The following is a 19,994-nucleotide window of genomic DNA, read 5'->3' on the forward strand; positions in this document are numbered from 1 at the left end:
AAACACACCCGACTCCTCTGAAAATCTGATTCTTCCACTATTCTTGCTTCTGATTTGTGCGAAGCCATTTTGTGTTCCCCAAGCATGAAAAGATTTACTTACACGCGTTAAATCGCGACTATGTTAACAGCCCTCCTCAACTTCAGCAAGACTCATTCAAATCAAAGCTTATTTTACCTTAACCGATTATGTGAAATCGGCGAAAATCAAGCCGAATAAGTCCCAAGGCTCTCTCTCTACCTATAACAGATCGTGCCTTACTGTTCGCTCGGCATTAAATCATAGTGGAGAGTCAGTGATGTTGAGAGCTTACGTACGTTCTGATCTAATAATACCATGCCAGAGGCAATTCTAATTCCTTCACGGGCGCTTTTGAGAACAATTCTGGCTCCTGTCTTGCCCGCACTCCCCCTGCTGCACCGTTGCCTCCCTCTCCTCCCTTGCGGCGACAACCTCGACACTCACTGGCAGTACTCTCTCTCTCTCTCTCTCTCTCTAAGTTCTCTGTTTCAGAAAGAATTTCGAGAATTGATCGTTAGATTTGTTTCCACAGTGGTTTTTTGGGAGGACTCAGATCCCATGGTGCATAGCCTCATTTGGTGAACGTTTAGTTTCAAAAGAAAGTGAAGCTCCAGGTTTGATTCTTCATCGATTCCTGATTTTCTGCTCTTTGTCATTGATGATGCGATGCCTTTGAAAGTTACAAGTGTAAATTGTGCTCTTTGGGACTTGATTTGATTTGGTTGAAGATGGTAGCTCTCTCCGTGGATTTTAAGCTTGATGAGATTTATATGCCCACAATCTGAAGGTTTTTTTTTTTTTTTTAAATCCGGGGGAGATTTTGATTATGAGTCTGCTTTGCCGGTAAATATTTTCGCACTATCTGGAAAGGATCCTCGATGAGTTCCAAAAGCACATGTCATGTTCCTCTAATTATGCAATTCTAGTAGGCAATTCACTAGTTTCTATGCATGGACTTGATATTAATACAACATCATACGGAAGACGAAAGCTTTTTTAGATAACTTTTAGCTTGGAAGATAGGGTGTTATGTCTTGGAACACCTTTTTGCTGGTGGTTGTTTTATTTCAAATTTATTCCTATTGTGGGCATGTGATGTCATTTTCTCATGTTTTGAATTCTAATATTGCACACCGTTTACTCGGTACGGCTAAATTAAATTCGAAACTCATCATTTCATTGCCAATGCCATACCTATTATATTTGAATTTGGTATTTGCCATGTCTATTATCTTCTCATTGAATTTCGAATTTGTCAATGTCATTCTCTCATTTTGTATCCATTCTTGCCATGCCATTTCAGTGTCATGTTTCTTTTCTTATCATATTGAATATGAATTTGCTATGTCATTGCCACATTTGCGCATATTTAGTTTGAATTTCTATGTTGCATTTGGAGTTGACATTTTATCTGCATCCATAGTCTCTCACACACAATCCAACACCACAAACATGAAAATGGCCTTGTAACCAACAATGATATTGTATAAGTGTTTTGGCAATGTCTACCAAAAATGATGATTGCTTGAGAAATTAGATCATGAATAAATTTAGCACTTAATAGAACATACAGCTTCGATACTAAAAGAACATCGTGAAATATCCATCCTCTGATTAACCAAATCCTTAGATTTATAATCACACACTTAGGTAGCTTTTTTTTTTTTTTTTCATCTGGCTATATCTTACCCTATTCGACTACACAAGCATGAAAACATTTGCTATGTCACATGAACGTGTAACTATCAAAATCACTTTACACACCCACATGTGGCGATTCGGTATGGGTCCGGGAGGACCCAAGCTAAACCCATCCTTGAGGTTTAGTAATCCGTTAGCCCACCTCGATTCCCTTCTCGAGGCGAGTCGCGACAAATGTGCATAAAACTAGGTTGCAGCTACACAAGTCATGACTTACTTGGCTTGTGTCTTCGAGGCTTCTACGTTGGAGCATCGGGTTTCACCTACTCAGCATATTCCATGGCGAACCCCTAAATCTTTGCTATCAAGATTTAGAAGCTAGCCATAGAATATGCAATGTAGGTAAAATCTGATGCTCCAAAGTAGATGCCATCGAAAACACAAGCCCAGGAATTCATGGCTTGTGTAGCTGCAACCTAGTGTTATGCACATTTGTCGCGACTCGCCTCAAGAAGGGACTCGAGGTGGGCTAATGGATTCCTAAACCTCAAGGACGGGTTTAGCTCAAAGGGTCCCCCAAACCCATACCAAATCGCCGCAAGTGGGTGGGTAAATTGATTTTGATTGTTAAATGATCATGAGACATGTGCAAAGCTATATATGCTTGGAGTTGCAAACCATTCTTTAAGGAGGGTGCATCAAAAACACTATCAAGCGATCGGGAGAAGCCGTTCGATTCTACGCAAAAAGAGATTATGGCTACCGGGAATTGGTTATGTCGGTGTCGCTACCGACGCCCTTTAGGTGCCTATGTCAAGTCACACCGACGCCCTTTAGGTGCCTATGTCAAGTGTTTTTCTAACTTGTTCATACAGGTTTTCACTTTTCAAATTATATGAGGTAAAAATCCAATTTTTAGGTTTTCATGTAAATGGGAACCACCATAGCAACCACAATCAAGAAATATAAGTGCGCAATCGAGGATCCAATGGGCAGGGGTAAATTGCACCAATTGACCCTAGTAAAGCCCTAGAGGCTTAGAGAAGGTTCAATTAGGGTTTTGATTTCAAAAAATGTGCACAATTTGCTCAAAAGGGCAAAATCATCCATTTCTGGGGAATCTAAGTCCATCAAAATAGTTAAAACTAGCTACTTCCTTTTTTTTTTAGATTTTCTAAAAAATTTCTGATTTTTTTTCTGGATTTTTTCAATTTTTTCAATTTTTTTATTTTTTAATCATTTTCTATTTTTTATTTCTTGATGATTTTATAATTTCTTTTTTATTTATTGTATGTAATAAAAATTATATTGATTAATTAACCCGATTTGTACCAAAGGCGCCCGACCCGGATTAAATGGGTCCGGGTTGGCCTAAAATGACGTAGTTTTTGGCACCATCTTAATTACATTTTCTGTTATTATTGTTGACACCTAATATAAAAATTAATTAAAATTCAAAAATCAACTTTGGAAACCTTGGCCATGCCTAATATCTAGCGAAATCTTGACATCATGGTGAGAAGCCAGCCAAGGATGACCTAGTGAACAATATGGGAATACGAAAATCGGATGCAATACCAATCTGCAACCATACTAATGGTTTTTAGGAGGGATAAAAAGCAACTAGTAAGACCAGATTGGCAATTAGAAACTAATTCTTGTTCTCTATAGACTTACACAAAGCCCGGGCGGCCGTTGGTCTCTTTATGTGATCCTTGTTCAACAATCTCTTCACAAAATCAATTGCCTCGGGGGATAGTTAAGGACATGGGCTTTCATCAAAACTTGGATCCGCCTTAAGAATAGTTAGCTAGTAACCAATACCAGAATATAACAAGAGTTTAGAAACCACTGAAGTGATGTTACTAATGCAAATGAAAATGACATTTCTTTCGCATGTTCTTAGTGATTTAGATGGCAGTAACTTTCCTACATGACGTCTATTTAGAGAATGATATTTTCTCCTTTCGTTTCTTCATGGAGCTAGAGCCTCACAGCTTACTATGCTTTCAAATCACTTGCAGGTTGTTTATTGGAATATGCTTATGTGACATTTTCTTATCTACTGTTGTGAGCCACAAAAATTGACTAATAAGTAATTAAAATTTATTATGGGATCCGTTTGTTCAATCATTTGTGGCCCAAAACATGATGTTATCCTGAAAATCACTCAAACACTATAATGCTAGCAAAGTCCTTACCAAGTCAATATTGGGTGCAGCATATTTTATTGTTTGTTGTATCTTAAAGGATCAAATTTTATTCTTTTCTTCATCATCTATCATATATACTAACTTGTTGATATGTTTATCAACTAAGAATTTATAATTCCTCAAAGCTTCATAGTCCTCACATTATTTTCTTGAAGTATATGGTAGTTTAAAAGCATTCTTGCTATTCGATTATTGGAAGGATTTCTATAATAGATGGAAAATTAACTTTCATAGATGGACAACAATTTGACAAGATTAACACAAAATCTTCCAATTATTTAATTTTTATTTTTTTAAAATTTTGCAGCCCAAGAAAGCCTCTTGCACCTTATCCGCACCCTCAAACCCCGCATTGTGCCGTTTGTCTAGTTGCTTCATTGATGAGCTATCTATCTATCACACAACTACGCAAAATGACTTTTACCATTGTCAATGACCTTTTACAAAATCACCAAAATTAAATCGAAGAATTTCAATGAGATGAATTAACCCACAATTGACATCGGGAAGTGGAGTTCATCATATGTGTCAAGGATGGATTAACGCGAAACGTGAAAGAAAGTCAAAATATGAGGCAAGAAGGATCAACCAGCTAAGAGTGATAGCTGTTGCTTAAGGATCGGGAGTAGTTATAAGTCATCCATGAAGTAGGCCACAAGTCAAAAGACAGTTAGAGATTCTTGCGAGGAAGATTAGGATGCGTAACAAACGCCTCATCAACGATACGGGAAGAATGAAGGATCTCTCAAGACATTCAACATAGACAATACAGTTGGAACAAGAATTGTACAACATCAATCAAGGAGCCCATCAGATTTTTGCAGAAGATCACTCGGATTGGATTTTGCTTGACTTTTGGATTTGATATTCAAAGTAGATTAGATTTCTCGGGTTTAGTATTTATCTGTAATTATCAAAGCTTTTCAGTTGAGTATCTTAAGCTTTTTACTACCTCTGTGCACATCATTGACTTCCATGGAGAAGTTCAGGGTGCGTATGGTAACGTTTCTGTTCCCGGAACAACTTTTGGAACAGAAACACTTTTTTCTCGTTTTGTTCCCGGCTACGATTTTTGGGAACGTAAACGCGTTTGGTAACTACAAAAAAAAAATGTGTTCAAAAGCTTTGATAAAAAGTCGTCGTCTTTGAAAGTGTGAAGGAGTAGTCCAGGAACAGAGGATTGCAAAAAGTGTTCCTCTTGCGTTATAAAATGTGTTCAAAAGCTTTGATAAAAGTGTTCCGGGAACAAAGAAACAAGTATTTTTTGTTTCTCGTTTCTGCTCCAAAAGTGTTCCCATTTCTGAAAAGTGTTCCCGGAACACTTTGGGAACACTTTTTTATCATACACGGTTCTGTTCCCAAAGTGTTCCGGGAACACTTTGGGAACAGAAACACTTTTTCTGGAGCGTTACCATACGCACCCTCATTGTTCAAATCCGGTCATTAAGCAAGCATGCGTCCGAGAATTTAAACAATTTGTTCTCATTCATTAGAAGTTCCTTGCAATTTCCTTATTTGTTTCAATTATATGTCCAAGCCTTTTTTAGTGATTCAAATTTTACAAAGTCCTTGAGACTTCAACGGATGCCAGAATCCATTTGCTTTCAATCGTTGAAACCATTAAATTTCTCGGACGGGAAGAATGGACAAATCTGTACTCCACATTGATCTGGCAAAATTAATTAGAAAGAAGAACAATTTACTAATCAAACTAACCATGGTGGTAGGCTCTCGGTCCATGCAAGGGGCTCAATCTATAGTTAACACTCAATCATCGGAAAGTCTCACTTCATTTAATGCCCAATTGGGCTCGGCATCAGAGGATCTTCTTCACTCTCGATTATCCCAATAACTAGTCATTATTGGCAAACTAGTCAGTGTATAAAGTGGCAAGGAATGGTGTTTTAACCTGATCCCAGCGGCAGCGTGTGGCCTGTCGCTGAAGCTTCCAACGAAGACTACGACTGTGTTGAGGACTCTCTCTCCACGACCCAGCAACGCGCGATCACCGCCCGTTCCTTGAGAAATAGTGGCCGAATTACTCGACACTCTACGCCGGCAATCCTCGGGAATAGTAGCTTGAGCAACTTGCTCAATTGGGAAGTTTAGATAGGTCTTAGGCCCTCTAATTCTTATGCCTTGTCTTTCCGGAGTGATATCTCCAAGCATGTTTTTCTATCATTCATGGGTTCTTTTAAAAAGAAAATGACACAAATAGTCTTTGAATTTTGGCCTAATATACGATGTGATTCATAAACTTTTGATTTGTTCGATATGATGCATGAACTTTAGCTCAATGTGTAATATAATTCCTAAATTTTTTGTATATGTTCAATATAGTCTACGGATCATATGAAAACATTCAATATTGACCCTGAACTTAAATTATGGAAGGATAACATTGAGCATATTTATACAATTCAGGAATGCGTTGAACACCACATTGAACATTGTGCTAAATTATATATATATATATATATATATATATATATATATATATTATGGAACTTGTCATATGATAATCTGTTATCTTTTCATGAAAATGTTCAATCTTTCCTTTTATTATTTTCTCCTTTCTCTTTTTGTAAAATTCGGGGCACCAAGCTGTTAGTTCGGGTCAATCCGATTCCGTCCTCTTCTACGCCCAACACAACGATGGCGGGAAAACCATAAAAGCTTCAGTCATCAGTTTCAGTTCCCATCTCTCTGCAATCTTTAGGGTTTGAAAGTCTCTGCAAGCAAGAAGACCGGAAGCTGCGGGGGAACGGGCAATGGCGAGAGACGAGGCCACTGATGGTAGCGTCCAAAGGAGGGTCAGACTAAAAGCGGGCGTCGAAGAGAACGCCTTGGCGGTCTTCGATGATTTCGAGTCCAGCGACCCTCGCTACTCTCACGACGATCGTACGTGTGTTCTCTTCCCGAAAAGTTCACGCCTTTCTTTTGTTGGATTGACGATTCCACGTGCATGTTTTGAAAATCGGCGGCATTTTTTGTTTCGACTTCGAATGCGAGCTTCAGTATTGATGATTGTGATTGTTCGTTTCTGGGGAATTGAAAACTTTTAGGCATTGCTTTCCTCGAAGCAGTTCGCGGTGCCTCAGTCGTTGCAGAAAATGGATCTCCTCCGACCAAGTAATGCCCCCATTTGGTCTCTCCCTCTCCCTCTCTGTGATTGTCGTTGTGCTAGATGTTGAAATTGAGATCTCGAACGTGTTAATGTTAAGCTAAGCTCGACTATCAAGTTTTTAGTCCTTCGCAATCACCTATTGATTCTGTCTGTTGTGTCGTTCAGCTTGGTTTCTTTGGTCTCACTACATTTGCGTCGCTCGTTACCTTTCATGAGTACCAGAGGTTTTCTGTTGATTTAATGCTTTGTTTTTGGTTGCCCATTAAATTGATTGTGAGTTTCTTTTCATTTGGTGGCGACAGCAAAATGTTGAGGAGGCTATCTTTCGGATTCTCAGGACCGGAGAATCGCTGCAATCTATCATGCTGAGTTTCCAACATCTTAACGAGTTGGAAAAGGTAAATGGCCACTCTGTATATTGATGTAATCATTTAGGATGACCAAAGTTCTGAATTTGATCTATTTGAAGCGCTATCCTTGCGTGTTCTTATCTGTTGGAGGTACATCCGAATCATCTTCAGCTGCTCAACCTGAGCTTGAAGTGCTAAGGAGGTATTAGTACTCTCTCTCTCTCTCCCCCCTCAATTGCTAAAGCAGCACCTCTGTAACGGGCTTCGTCTCCCTTGTCTCTCACTTCAGACAGTGCTACTAGTGGGAGAGCAGCGGTTAACGAAAACCCTTGTGGACCACTTGACCCCTCCGTGAATTGAATTTAAGACATGCTTCGTGACATTCATTTTATAGTACTTTAAACTGATTGAATTTGTGTATGCTGGCTAATCTGTTCCCTTTTCATTTCTTTGGAATTGATTGATTTGAAAGTTATGCAATAACTTCTCTTGCAGTGGTAACATTCCTTTTGTTTTGTTGCTCTTAACACTTTCTGTAGGTTTGAGGCGCCAGTACTGATTAGTTAAGCAACCCACTTGTGAACTGAAATGCATTTAACGGTAGATATATCTAGACCTTGAATCATGTAAACATGCATATGAATGTAATATATTAAAAATGCTAGCCGGCTACGGATATATGATTATGTTCCAATTTCTCATAAAAACTAGGTTTTGGTTGGATGGCATAATGCAATCTCTCCTTCTGTTTTTCTTTTACTCTTTCTAAAACCTAGCACTACCTAAGAAGAGTAAAGCATTTTTTTCGTACATCATGTAGATGATAGAAAGTGCCGTTGCACTTTCATGATTGCAAATGTGAGTTCTTTTATCATGGCTCATGGTGGTGATTGAGCTTGTTTTTGGTTAACCTTCTGGTGTTTGTTCGGAGTTTCTTCTTAAGTGGTCCATGACACTTGCCATAGTTAGTCAAAGCTCTTTGATGAACTGCAGGGTTTTGATCTTCTGATACAAGGCCTATTTACACTGGTGGATGGGACAAATCGTCAAGTAGTTGATATGGAGGTCTGCTTACCTGTTTTATTTTCAGTGCTATGTCAACTAAACCGAACTCTCTTGCTTTGGTGAATAGATGGTTCCCCATGTTGGTAAATCATGCTTACAAAGTTGCATTAGTAATATGTCTACTGACCATTCCATTTTGGGAAGAGTGAACTGTGAATTATATCTGTCTGCTGCTCATAATAAATTGACTTAGTTCAATAAAGCTGGAAAACAAAAGGAACAAAAAGGAAAAGCTTGATCTATTTTACATTATGTATCTTACTTGTTAGCTCTATAGGCATTTTTCTTCTTGCAACCCTCTTTCTGGTGGAACTTTTGTGTGCAAAATTAAAAGCTGAAGCAGTAAGTTGAGCTAAAGGTAAATTTACAAATGATCAAGAACTTCTTTCCTCTTCTATCGTCAGAAAATTATGCTAGTCACTATTCAGAAACTCTGGTCAAGAAGGGAAAATGGAGGTAATTAGTCCAACACAATCTTTAATGACACAGTATACTCTGTCTGGTTAATGTCTCCTATTCTAGAGTTTATTTGGTAACGGTCACACTACACTGTTATTTGATATTAAATACTTATATCTGTTCCAGCATCCTGACTCCTCTATCCTCTTTGCTGTTTATGCCAGACACCAATTTATTTTTGTTCTCTACAGCTCCACTCCAAGTGTAATTTGTGTCTAATGTGATAACAGGTTCTCTATAGCTTGAAAAATATTGGTTTTCCTTGTCTTATTTGACTGCAGTCTCTGAGAAATATGTTATTGCTTCATATTTCTCACAGCAATTTTTATAAAGTTAAAATGTCCTGTCTCATCGTAATCCCATTAATTTGTGCATTTGTGCCTCACAATGAAGGCTGAAGAGACTACACGCTATTGCAGAAACCATGAATTGGACTGTCATAAGGGAGTCTTTGCTGAGCATGCTTTTGGGATTTTCTATATCTGCTAAATTACTACTTCTTAAGGCAACAATAGCAATGTCATCATTTGCGCATGTTCTAATTTGCCTTTTAAAGAGAGAAAAAAAATCCTTGGTTTGATAATGCGGTATTGGTAGGGGAAGGATGTTATCTTGTAAAATCTTGTACAAGGACAGTCAATTATTATGCATTGCCATCTGTGTAGTGCTCAAGAAGATTCAGCTACAAGCACTTGATGAAGGATTGCCCATCTGTTTTGTGTGAGATGCTACAACTTTGCACTGGATTTGGTAATGATCTTATACTTCCAGAGTTTTCAGAGGCCAAGTCATCCTAGGTTTGTGACACTTCTTTGGGAATTGCTTCACTTGAAGCTGTGGACAATACTTGCATGGCTATGCAGAAACTTATGACAATGGTAATTGTTTTTTGCTGTAGGGGGACTTAGAGCAATGCTTTCTACTTGAGGTACTGACTTGTGTTCTTTTAGATTATGGAGCTTGATGTGTTGAAAAACCAAGCAGATAAGAAAGGCTGTACTACAAGAGCTGATGGTTTTAGGTACATGTTTCCCAGCTTTAATCACCTTATAAACCACCTTGGTTTGGTAATTCCGTTTACAGTTAAGAATGCATTAACCATTGGATTCAGTGCAGAGCTCCATTGCTGGAGATAATACTAGATGAACTGACGTACAATAATGAGATCCTGTCTCCATATCTTCAGGTACCAATATAGGACTGTCTCTACCTCTCACAATGGACATATTTGGGATGGTATTGTGGTTGTTGTTTGTTCTTTTCTTTCTTTGGGTTGGGAGAAGGGGTGGGGTGTGTGGCAGAGTTGGGCTGCTAGAGCTCTCAAACTTTCTGAAGAAGGATTTTGTCAGAAAGGGTACTTGTTAAGCAATTAGATATAGAAATATTGCGCTTTCCGATGCAGTGAATATTCTCATGATATGCACAATCAGTGTTTTGAAAATTGACTTTTTCCTTATTGAGCATGTTTAATGAGTGTTTGGGGGCACTTGTTAGCAAGACCTTCGAAAAAACCATCTGGACTTTTCTTATCTAGTAAAAGGAAAATCCTAAAACTTGCAGCGAGACAAATATTGTTGTATTTCTTCTTTAGTGGATGTATATTGACTCACATTCATGAAAAGTACTAGGGACAATTGAAAACACAATTATGAACATCCTAATTTTAAATCTACATGTTGCACCCTCTAGTTTCAGTATTTACTCTTTGCAGGCTAGAGTTTTGAAGGGACCTAATGCTTGACACCTTGGGGTCTAACACCATAGGCAAATGTGAGGCACAGAATAGGTTTTTTGAAACATTGAAATGCGAAGTGTAGGGTTTTGAAACTAAGGTGCGAAATGTAAATGTAGAAACTACAGGATGCAAAGTATCGTTAGAAGAAACTTGAGGATGGTTTATCTGAATATGCCAATATTTTGTGTTCTGATACTACTACAATTCATATGTCTCTATTGCCACGTTTTAAATTTAGTGGTTGTTAGAAGATTGAGTTTAATTTCACATAATTGATTTCGGGGTTTTAACCAACCAAAATGGAAGCTAGAGCTTATCTTGCAGTATCTCTCTAAGTGCACTGCCAAGGTTTGATTTAGACCATAGGATTGCTGCCAATTCTTTGATGAAGTGTTTCTATCTTTCCTCAACGGAAGTTTTCATTTAGACATGCTTTATACATGGACAAATTAAGGGATGAATTACTCCTGTCATCCATGATAGCTGCATGCCCTTTTTCTTTCCCCTGATCAACAACCTTCTGTTTGTACGCAAAGATCAAGTGATTACACTGATGATCCAACATTTGGTGGAGTTTTGAAGTGCCTCTCAAATGGGAGTAGCTTGAGATGCATTACGAAGAAGATTGGTGCAGAAACAGTCCAGTTGCTCCTAGCTCATGCTTTACAGGTGAAGGATATGATCTAAATACGCACTACAATGTCTTGAGGTCTTGCATTATATTGATTATTTTTCTTTCTTTTCATGGATATCCTTCAGGCCCACTTGGCTCCTTCATGCAAATTTCATTCTGCTGAGGGTGTTTCGAAGTCCAACGGAGACATCGTAGACTGCTCCTTGATGGAAATATTCAAGCATATGATCTGTGCTTTTGATGGCTTAAAAAAAATGGATGAGTAAGCACCTCCTTAGGTTTATAGCTGAAATGGTTTCCATTTCAATTTTCATCTGCATGCATCTCATTATAAATGAAGAGACTCAAAGTCAAACGACAATAGCACCACAGTTATCTCTCTCTAAATGCTACAGGCATCCTCATTATCGATGTGCAACTTTCATGGACAGGCAGATGGACATCTTACCAACTGGGAAGAAGCCTTGTTTGTGGCCACTGCCATCCTGTCAATCAAGTTGTAGCAATGAACAGAATTGCACTGTATCACCCCTCAGACTTTCTGAAGAGTTCCATCAACAGGTGATCTCGCCATTTTTCTATATTCTCGACTTGGACAAATTCATACGAATTACCTCTCATGTTGGCATTTTGCCTTCTAATTATGCCTGAGTAGTCTCTTTCCCTGTTTTTTTTTTTTTTTTTTGTCGTTGTGGGGATTATGATTATCATATACAGCATATTCATCACATCCCAGGTTAAGAAGAGACCGATCCATATCTTCCCTTTGAATTGCCTTATTGTTTACAGAAGAATCTCGAACGATGGTTTTTGCATTTCAGTTTATACATTTTTCCAGTTACAGGTTTAAGGATGAAGTAACAAATTGGTCTCTTCCTTACCAAAAAAACAAATTGGCCTCTTATCTAGCAACAATTTGGAATATGGTCCTCAAACTTAATTTTGTTCCCTCACCTCAAGATTATTAATTTTTCTTTCTTTTCCCCCTAATTTGGTCCTTCCATCACATGTTTTAAAAATCTAAAAGCCCCGAAATAGGCGTACAAAATTGAAATGGAATCTCGGTGATATTGCCTTCTTGTTCCCATAAAATTGCTTTCCAATGAAAAATATTCTCATCGAACAAGTTTTTTTACAGAAAATAAGTACCAACAAGAGTCCGCTCATTGGCATATATAGCTGAGAAATTTCCTGATATGCTTTTAAAGTGGGATCAACCTCAGTGCACAGGTCCACAGGCAAGTCTCCAGTCCGGCAAGCAGTGTCCCAGGTCCAGCCTTCAGGCAATTTCGGTCCAGGAGCCAACACCCACGGTCAGGCAACCGGGACAGACAGATATTGTACCCTGTTATGATTTATGAGTGTGCAAATCCTACAAACTATACAACTTGTGAGTCTTGTTTCAAGAAATGAAAAACATCAGTTTGATACTTCGGTTTGTCCTTCTCAAACCTTTTGAGTCGACAAACAAGTATACTACAGAAGATATAAATTACATTTCGAGGAGTCTAGGGCACATGGGTCCGGGGGGCCAGGACCCCGGGCACAGAGGAACCGAATCCTTGTTAACTGGACGGCGGGTACCATACAACATTATGGGGTTGCATGCCCTACATAGCAAACATCACTATAGTGCCTGGGCAAGCATCTTAAACTTTTGAGTCGAGAAAGCTACAGAGTACAGACGTCACCCGGTACAGCCCATTGCCACGAATGAAGCTTATTGTATTATCTGAGTGCATCATACATTTCACCTACTCTACTAGATCATGCAGGGTTAACGTAATGCCAGACAAAACCCAGTAAGTTCAGCGAGGGTATATTTTCACTGATCACATCGCTACTGCAGTTCAATGCGTTCCGTCCAAAGAATTCTACAATTGAGATTTGTGAGGTTCATAGATACCATGCAACATGACTACTTTCCCGACTCTTCGGCCGCAGACTGAGCATTCCTGAAAATGATCGACGATGACAATGTTTTGTCAGCTTTAACAGCAGATACTTTAAAGGGGTCTCTACTAATGCCGCTATCACCAATAATTACGTCACGTTCACCTGGTTGATTGCAATGAACCGAGCTGCATGGTGACTGGTCCATCGTTAACTAGGTTGACCTACAAATCATAACAAGAAACAATGCTTAAGAAGAAAGCATCCTCAGACAATAAACAACTATTGGAACAAGGAACGAAAAAAAGGAAGAGGAATGCACGCAAAGATACCTTCATCATTGCCCCAAATATGCCGTCTGCTCGAATCAAAGGGAGATGGGGAAAATAAATCAGCAAGCGAAGTGGGAAAAGAGACAGTAGAATATATACACGATATCCAGCAGCAAGTGAATATACATTGCATACCGATGAACAAGAACAGTTACATGATAGCACTCGATGATATGCCCTTTTATGATAGTCAGCAAAGGAACTCTTTTTTTATCTTAAACATGAACAGATTTGCCAAGCCAAAAAATTAGCCAGCAAATGTCATGATTTACATCTACGATGGCAGCCTGTACGAAAACACTGTGAAAGTCCCTGAAGCAGATACAATAGCTGAATGCGGCTGCTCTAGTCGAGCAAAATAAATGTCAAAAGAGCCTCACATTATCCTTAAGAGATCTGATGGCACCACAACAGTCCAAAGAAAACCCAGACTGTAGACTTAGACACATACTAATTTGTATTCTAATGCAGATGTCATTAACATTGACAACTGCTAGCACTAACTGTTTTCTTGATGACACTGAGATGTACATTTAGCGGTTTCTCGAATCAACTTTCATGCTTTTCACCGATCTGAATTACGAAATGCTACATCCAAGCTAAGCAAGACAACTAAAGAACCGAAAAGGGTTTACCTTTAATGGCATCGGCGCTGTAAGCCTTTCGAAATCTCTCGACCAGAGACTCGTGGAAGGGCTTCGCCTTCTGAGGTGGCATCGCAACATGAAGGTCTGGCTGGTTACCCTTCAAGAACCCATACAATGTAAATTGACTGACTGTAGCATCCACAAGTTACCCAGCATGAGATTACTTGCTTATTCTACTTTGGTTGCAGAAAACCGTGAAATCCTCAGAATTTATCCACCAATTGCTTACCTAAAAGAACCCCATAATTCTTCTGCATTACCAGCAATGCAACAGCAGATGTAGCACAAATTAGAAAGAAGCACAGAAAAATCCGTTTCTCTATGGTGAACGCAAAAGCAACTCGAGTGAAGAAGCTACATTTTGGTCCCACCCTCTCCCTGAACTTTCGTTACAATCTCATGTTCAAGACCTTCCGACATCTACAACCAATTTCAAAAAACAGAAAAGACCCTCAAATTGTTATCTCTCGCACTCGAATCTCTAGGAGTGAACAATTCAACCACCAAACAGAGCAAGAGAAATGACCATCAGCGAAGTAAAAAGAGCGGATTTTGGATAAGAAGACGAGTATTTCGTACATATAATCAGCATCGGAGTCGGTGTCGGATTCGTGGATTCCGATGAGAATGAGGAGGCGAGGACCAATCTCCGACGGTGTGGGGGCTTCGACCTGCAATGAAGCAGCTCACATGAGCCGACGAAGCTCTAAAGATAGGGGTGGGGAGAGAGAGAGGCACCTCGACTCTGGCGGAGGCAACCCTCTGAACGACGGCTATCATGGCCCTGATTCGAAGGCGCCGCAGTTTCGTTGTTGCAAAACACGGCGGCCGAGACAAGCGGATGCAACCGGGAAGAGTGGCACCGGGAAGAGCGGCAGACATGACATGGAGGCCTTCGAAAAGTGTCGGTGCTTCTTAGATTTTGAATCCTATTCTGTTTTTCAACTCCTTTCATCTCTCACACAGCGTATATAAAACATACGGCCAATTCTATCATATTCACCGAACTCCCCCATCTATAATGCATCTCTAGTACAGAAAAATGAGGCTAACATTCCCCTAAACGAGAACTGAATGTCAAGAGTTTGAAGTCCAAAATTAAATAATGTGAAAATTTTAACAAGTGAATGATCTTATCCTTAAGATTAAATGAAGTTAATCCCCATTAGTTGAAAGAACAACGTCAAAGTGAACAATTAAAAAGTGAATGTGCACATAGTATACAAAGCCACTCTCCTAAATTCTTGACAACTCTTATCCATTCACAAGGCCTCACCTACAACTCCTACAACAACTCCAAACGATCAAACTCAACAAAACCAAAACCCAAATGCAATTAAAAGAAAATATGAAATTTAAAAAAAAAAAAAAAAAAAAAAAAAAGAAGAAGAAGAAGAAGAAGAAGAAGAAGAAAAGCATTGACATTCACAGATGAAAGTTACAGTCTCTCCTCCTCTCCCCATGCTTCCTCCCCCCCTTGACCCCAATCAACCCCATCTTCTCCATCGCAGCTCCAAAAGCTTGAAAGAACTTCTGCTTATCCTTCGCCAAGTCCTGCACCACAGGCCTCGTCCTCGGGTCCACGAACAAGGCCTCATCTGAGGCCAGCAGGCAGCTTGGCCTCGAGATTTGCATGATATGCATGGTCGAACAAGAACGGCGTGTTCACGTCGAACGGCACGACAATGTCCTTGTTACCCCCGAGGTGCGGACAAGACATCCTTAGGGCCTTCAGAAGCCTCGGGTCGAGCATCGGGTCGGGTTGCTTTGTGCCATTGTAGTCGTATGGGCAACTCAAGAACTGCTTGCAGTGCGCGAACCCGGTTGTGTACGCGCCGGAGAGGACCACCATATCCTCTAGGGTTAGGCCCTTGGGGTTGAAGAGCTTGTGGATCTGATCAACGGTCGACTTTGCTTGCAAGATATTAGGTGGCACTCTCGTGGCCATTGACAGCCATCCGTCTCACCTCCCTTTCTTCACTTGGTAATATGGACCGTCAGACTGCATTTCATGCAATATCACTCAGACATGAAATCTTCTTCTTAGATACATTCGTCTAAAATTGAGCAAGTAAATAAAATGTTTTACTTCGATTCCTCCTCAACTATTCATTCGATCATGAAGTCACCTCAATTACGTCGAGTTAACATGTGCTGTGCGCAGCAACCTTCTCTAAAAGTTTATCGGCTCTAATGGCTAATCTCATATTAGAGTTGAATGTGAAGTCATATTATTTAAAAGATTAAATTGTTAGAAAACGATGTAAAATGCATATTTACTTTATATAAGATTTAAGATTTGCTACAAGATAAAAAATAAAATAAAAAATAAAAAATTGATTGGTCTTGTCTTTATGATGCCATATTTTTTTAGTGAAAGGGCAACTTACAAAAGTTCAATTGGTCTTGTCCTATGATGCCTTAATTTTTTCTTTCTTTAATTAAAATGAAAAAAACAAAACCTTTTGTCTTTATGATGATGCCTTGCTTCTAAGCTTTTGGATCTCTCCAACTTGGACAGAAAAGCCAAATCAACAAGACGACAACCTATTACGATAGTCTCGGCTATTAAAGCAAATTACAGATTAATAAAGACAAAGTTAGGTTCATATTAATAAAGTATTGCTCCAACTATGTTCTACTATCAATGAATATTGCCAACGACACAAAAAGGAGCCTTATCTAAATTTTCTTAATATGTCAAATGTTTAAATAAAATATTAAAATAATACATAATAGTGAAAATATTCTGTAGATATTGATTGTCATTGTAGAATAAACAATACTTTGGTGGGACCTATACTTTAGGAAACTGGATCCGAAATGCCAAATGGATAGTCTGATGGGTACGAGCATGTGGGACTGATTCTGGTTTCAATACCATGCATATTTTGAACAGAAAATTGCTTCCATGATGACAGATCGACACGCTTATTTCTGACTATAATTGAAAAATCTACGATTCTACAAACAATCACCGCGTATTTTGCATAAAGCACTCATTAATTGAAAAATCTACTATTCTATCATGGAATCATGCTCATCCCCAGTATAAAGCTTTTTTTTTTTTAAATCAAACCCTAGAGGACTACAACAAGACTAATTTACAAATGCACGAATGCTAGGCAACTTCTTTTCTTTTTTTCTTGTCATTTCTCTCTCTCTCTCTCTCTCTCTCTCTCTCTCTCTAGCAAAAGAAACTTGTGTATTAAGTGATGTGGTAGAGTATGAGCAACCCTTCAAATAAGTTTATCATATTTAACATCGAATAAAGTATGATTTAATTTATCAATGTACTGAGTAAAGTGCAAGTGCAACTTCAATTTAACAAACAGGAGATATTCGATGTTTAATAATGTCTGTCATGTCATATAGATTACATATGGAGTGGACCGAAATTCCGATATCATAATCATCCGACAAAAGTTAATGCACTAGAAATCGAGGAGGACTGTGATTGAGTTTCGAAATGTCATTAATTTGTTTAGAGACCGGATAGCCTAACAGTTGGGCTCTTGTGACATTAGGAATGATCGAATGTTAGCCATGCTTTATCATGGAGAAAACTGGAAGATTCGTTCCACCGATTACTAAGGCTGCGCATGGCTAAGTTAGAGCTTTCCACAACGTGATATTACTAAGGCAACTCGGTCATACGTGTGGGACAACTTGTGCTCTTCGTGATAAAGAGATGGCCATGAAACGAAAAAAGTAACCAATAAAGAGAAAGCTGATAAATTAAAAGAGGAATTTTATGATGAACAAGTAAACAGCCCCTCCTCAACTTCAGCCAGACTCATGCAAATAAGTCGGATTCGGTTCCGCAAAGAATGGCGTCTTGCGACGCTACTCCAACAGCCCTTACTCATTCAAATCAAAGCTTATCTTACCTTAACCGATTCTGCTAAATCGCGAAATCAAGCGGAATAAGTCTCGAAGTTCTCTCTCGCTGTAACTGTTTGCTCCTTACTGCTCGCTTGACATTCAATAAATCATAGTATTCGTCGAAATTCCAAACAGAACTTTTTGGAAATGAAGCTACGTAGAGAGTCAGTGATGTTGAGAGCTTACGTTCTGATCTAAAAATACCATGCTAGAGCCAATTCCAATTCCTTCATGTGTGCTATTGAGAACAATTCAGGCTCTTCTCTCTTGCGTACTCCCTCCGACCCGTCGATGCCTCCCTCTCCTCCCTTCGCGGCGGCAACAACCTTGACACTTATTGGCAGTACACACTCTCTCTTTCTCTCTCTCAATTCTTTGCTTCAGGAAGAATTTTGAGAATTGATCATTGGGTTTGTTTTTATGGTGATTTTCTTGGGAGGACTCAGATTCGACGGCGCGCAGCCTCATTTGGTGAATGTTCAGTTCCAAACGAAAGTGAAGCTTCAGGTTTGATTATGAGTCTGCTTTGCGGGTAAATATCTCTATTTGGAACGAATCGTCGGTGAGTTCCGAAATCGCACGTGATGTTCCTGTAATTATGCAATATTAGTAGATAATTCACTGCTTTCTATGTATGATTTGATATTAATACGACATCATACGGAAGCATGTTCAGAGAAATTTCAGCTTGGAACATAAGGTGTCACGCCCAAGCTGAAATGGAACACCTTTCTGCTGGTGGTTGTTGATGGTCTATTTCCCTATTATGTGATGTAGAACTGTCTGACAATAAGCATGCCTGCACATAATCGCCATGAACATGTGGAAGCTCAGATATTTGCAACTTTGATGATGGATGTGCCCCATTCAGGTGAATTCTGATGTCATGTCCAGAATTTTGAATTTATCCCTGTTGTTGGCATATGATATCATTTTATCATGTTTTGAATTATGATGCTGCACGCCGTTTACTCGTTACGCCTAAATTAAATTTGAAACTCGTCATTTCATTGCCAATGCCATACCTATTATATTTGAATTTGGTATTAGCCATGTATGTTATCTTATCATTGAATTTCGAACTTGTCTATGTCATTCTACCATTATGTGTGCATTTTTGCCATGCCATTTCAGTGTCATGTTTTTTTTTCTTTTCATATTGAATCTAAATTTGCTATGTCATTGCCATATTTAGACATATTTAGATTGAATTTCTATGTTGCATTTGTGAGTTCATTTTATTTGCATCTGTAGTCTCTCACACACAAATCCAACGCCACAAAAGAGAAAATGGCCTTGTAATCAATAACAATGGTGAATAAGTGTTTTGGCAACGTCTCAAAATTTAGATAAAAAAATGATGCCTGCTTAGGAAATTAGATCATGAATAAATTTAGCACTTCACAGAAAACAAAGCTTCGATACTAAAAGAACATTGTGAAATATCAATCCTATAGTTAACCGAATCCTCGGATTTATAATCTCTAGTTTTTTTTTTTTCCACACGTACGGTTAGGTAGCTTTTTTTTTTTTGTCGTTTCTATCATATTGTATTCTACTATATAAGCCACACTGCATGCACTATGTGTCGTGTGCAAGTTGTGAAACCTCTCTCCCTCCTTACGCGTCCCTACCCCACTCGCCCTGAAAGTGGAGATTCGAACCCCCCACCTCCCTCTTCCCATATGGGAAGAGTGACCGCTGAAGCAATCCCCAATAATCAAAATAGTTAAAACCATCTATTTCCTATTTTTTTGAGATTTTCTAAAAAATTTCTGATTTTTTCAAAAGATTTTCATTTTTTTATGATTTGTTTGGATTTTTTAATCATTTTATTTTTAATTTTTTCAGTGATTTTCTAATTTCTTTTTGATTTATCTTATTTAAGAAAAATTATACGAATCAACCGACTCGACTCGAGCCAAAGGCGCCCGACCAGGACCAAATGGGTTCAAGTTGGCCTAAAATGACGTAGTTTTGGCACCATCTTAG

The 19,994-nt window shown here is 38.8% G+C and overlaps 3 pseudogenes; 1 reads left to right on the forward strand and 2 right to left on the reverse strand.

Annotated features, from left to right (window-relative positions):
- The first annotated feature begins 6,501 nt into the window (after positions 1-6,501).
- LOC115757563 lies at positions 6,502-11,896 on the forward strand (annotated as a pseudogene).
- Positions 11,897-13,299: 1,403 nt separating this feature from the next.
- On the reverse strand, positions 13,300-14,927 carry LOC115757564 (annotated as a pseudogene).
- A 604-nt stretch (positions 14,928-15,531) lies between these two features.
- LOC115757574 lies at positions 15,532-16,125 on the reverse strand (annotated as a pseudogene).
- Positions 16,126-19,994: the final 3,869 nt, after the last annotated feature.

This window comes from Rhodamnia argentea, chromosome 5 (genome assembly GCF_020921035.1).
Source record: "Rhodamnia argentea isolate NSW1041297 chromosome 5, ASM2092103v1, whole genome shotgun sequence".
In the NCBI taxonomy this organism is placed as follows: Eukaryota; Viridiplantae; Streptophyta; class Magnoliopsida; order Myrtales; family Myrtaceae; genus Rhodamnia; species Rhodamnia argentea.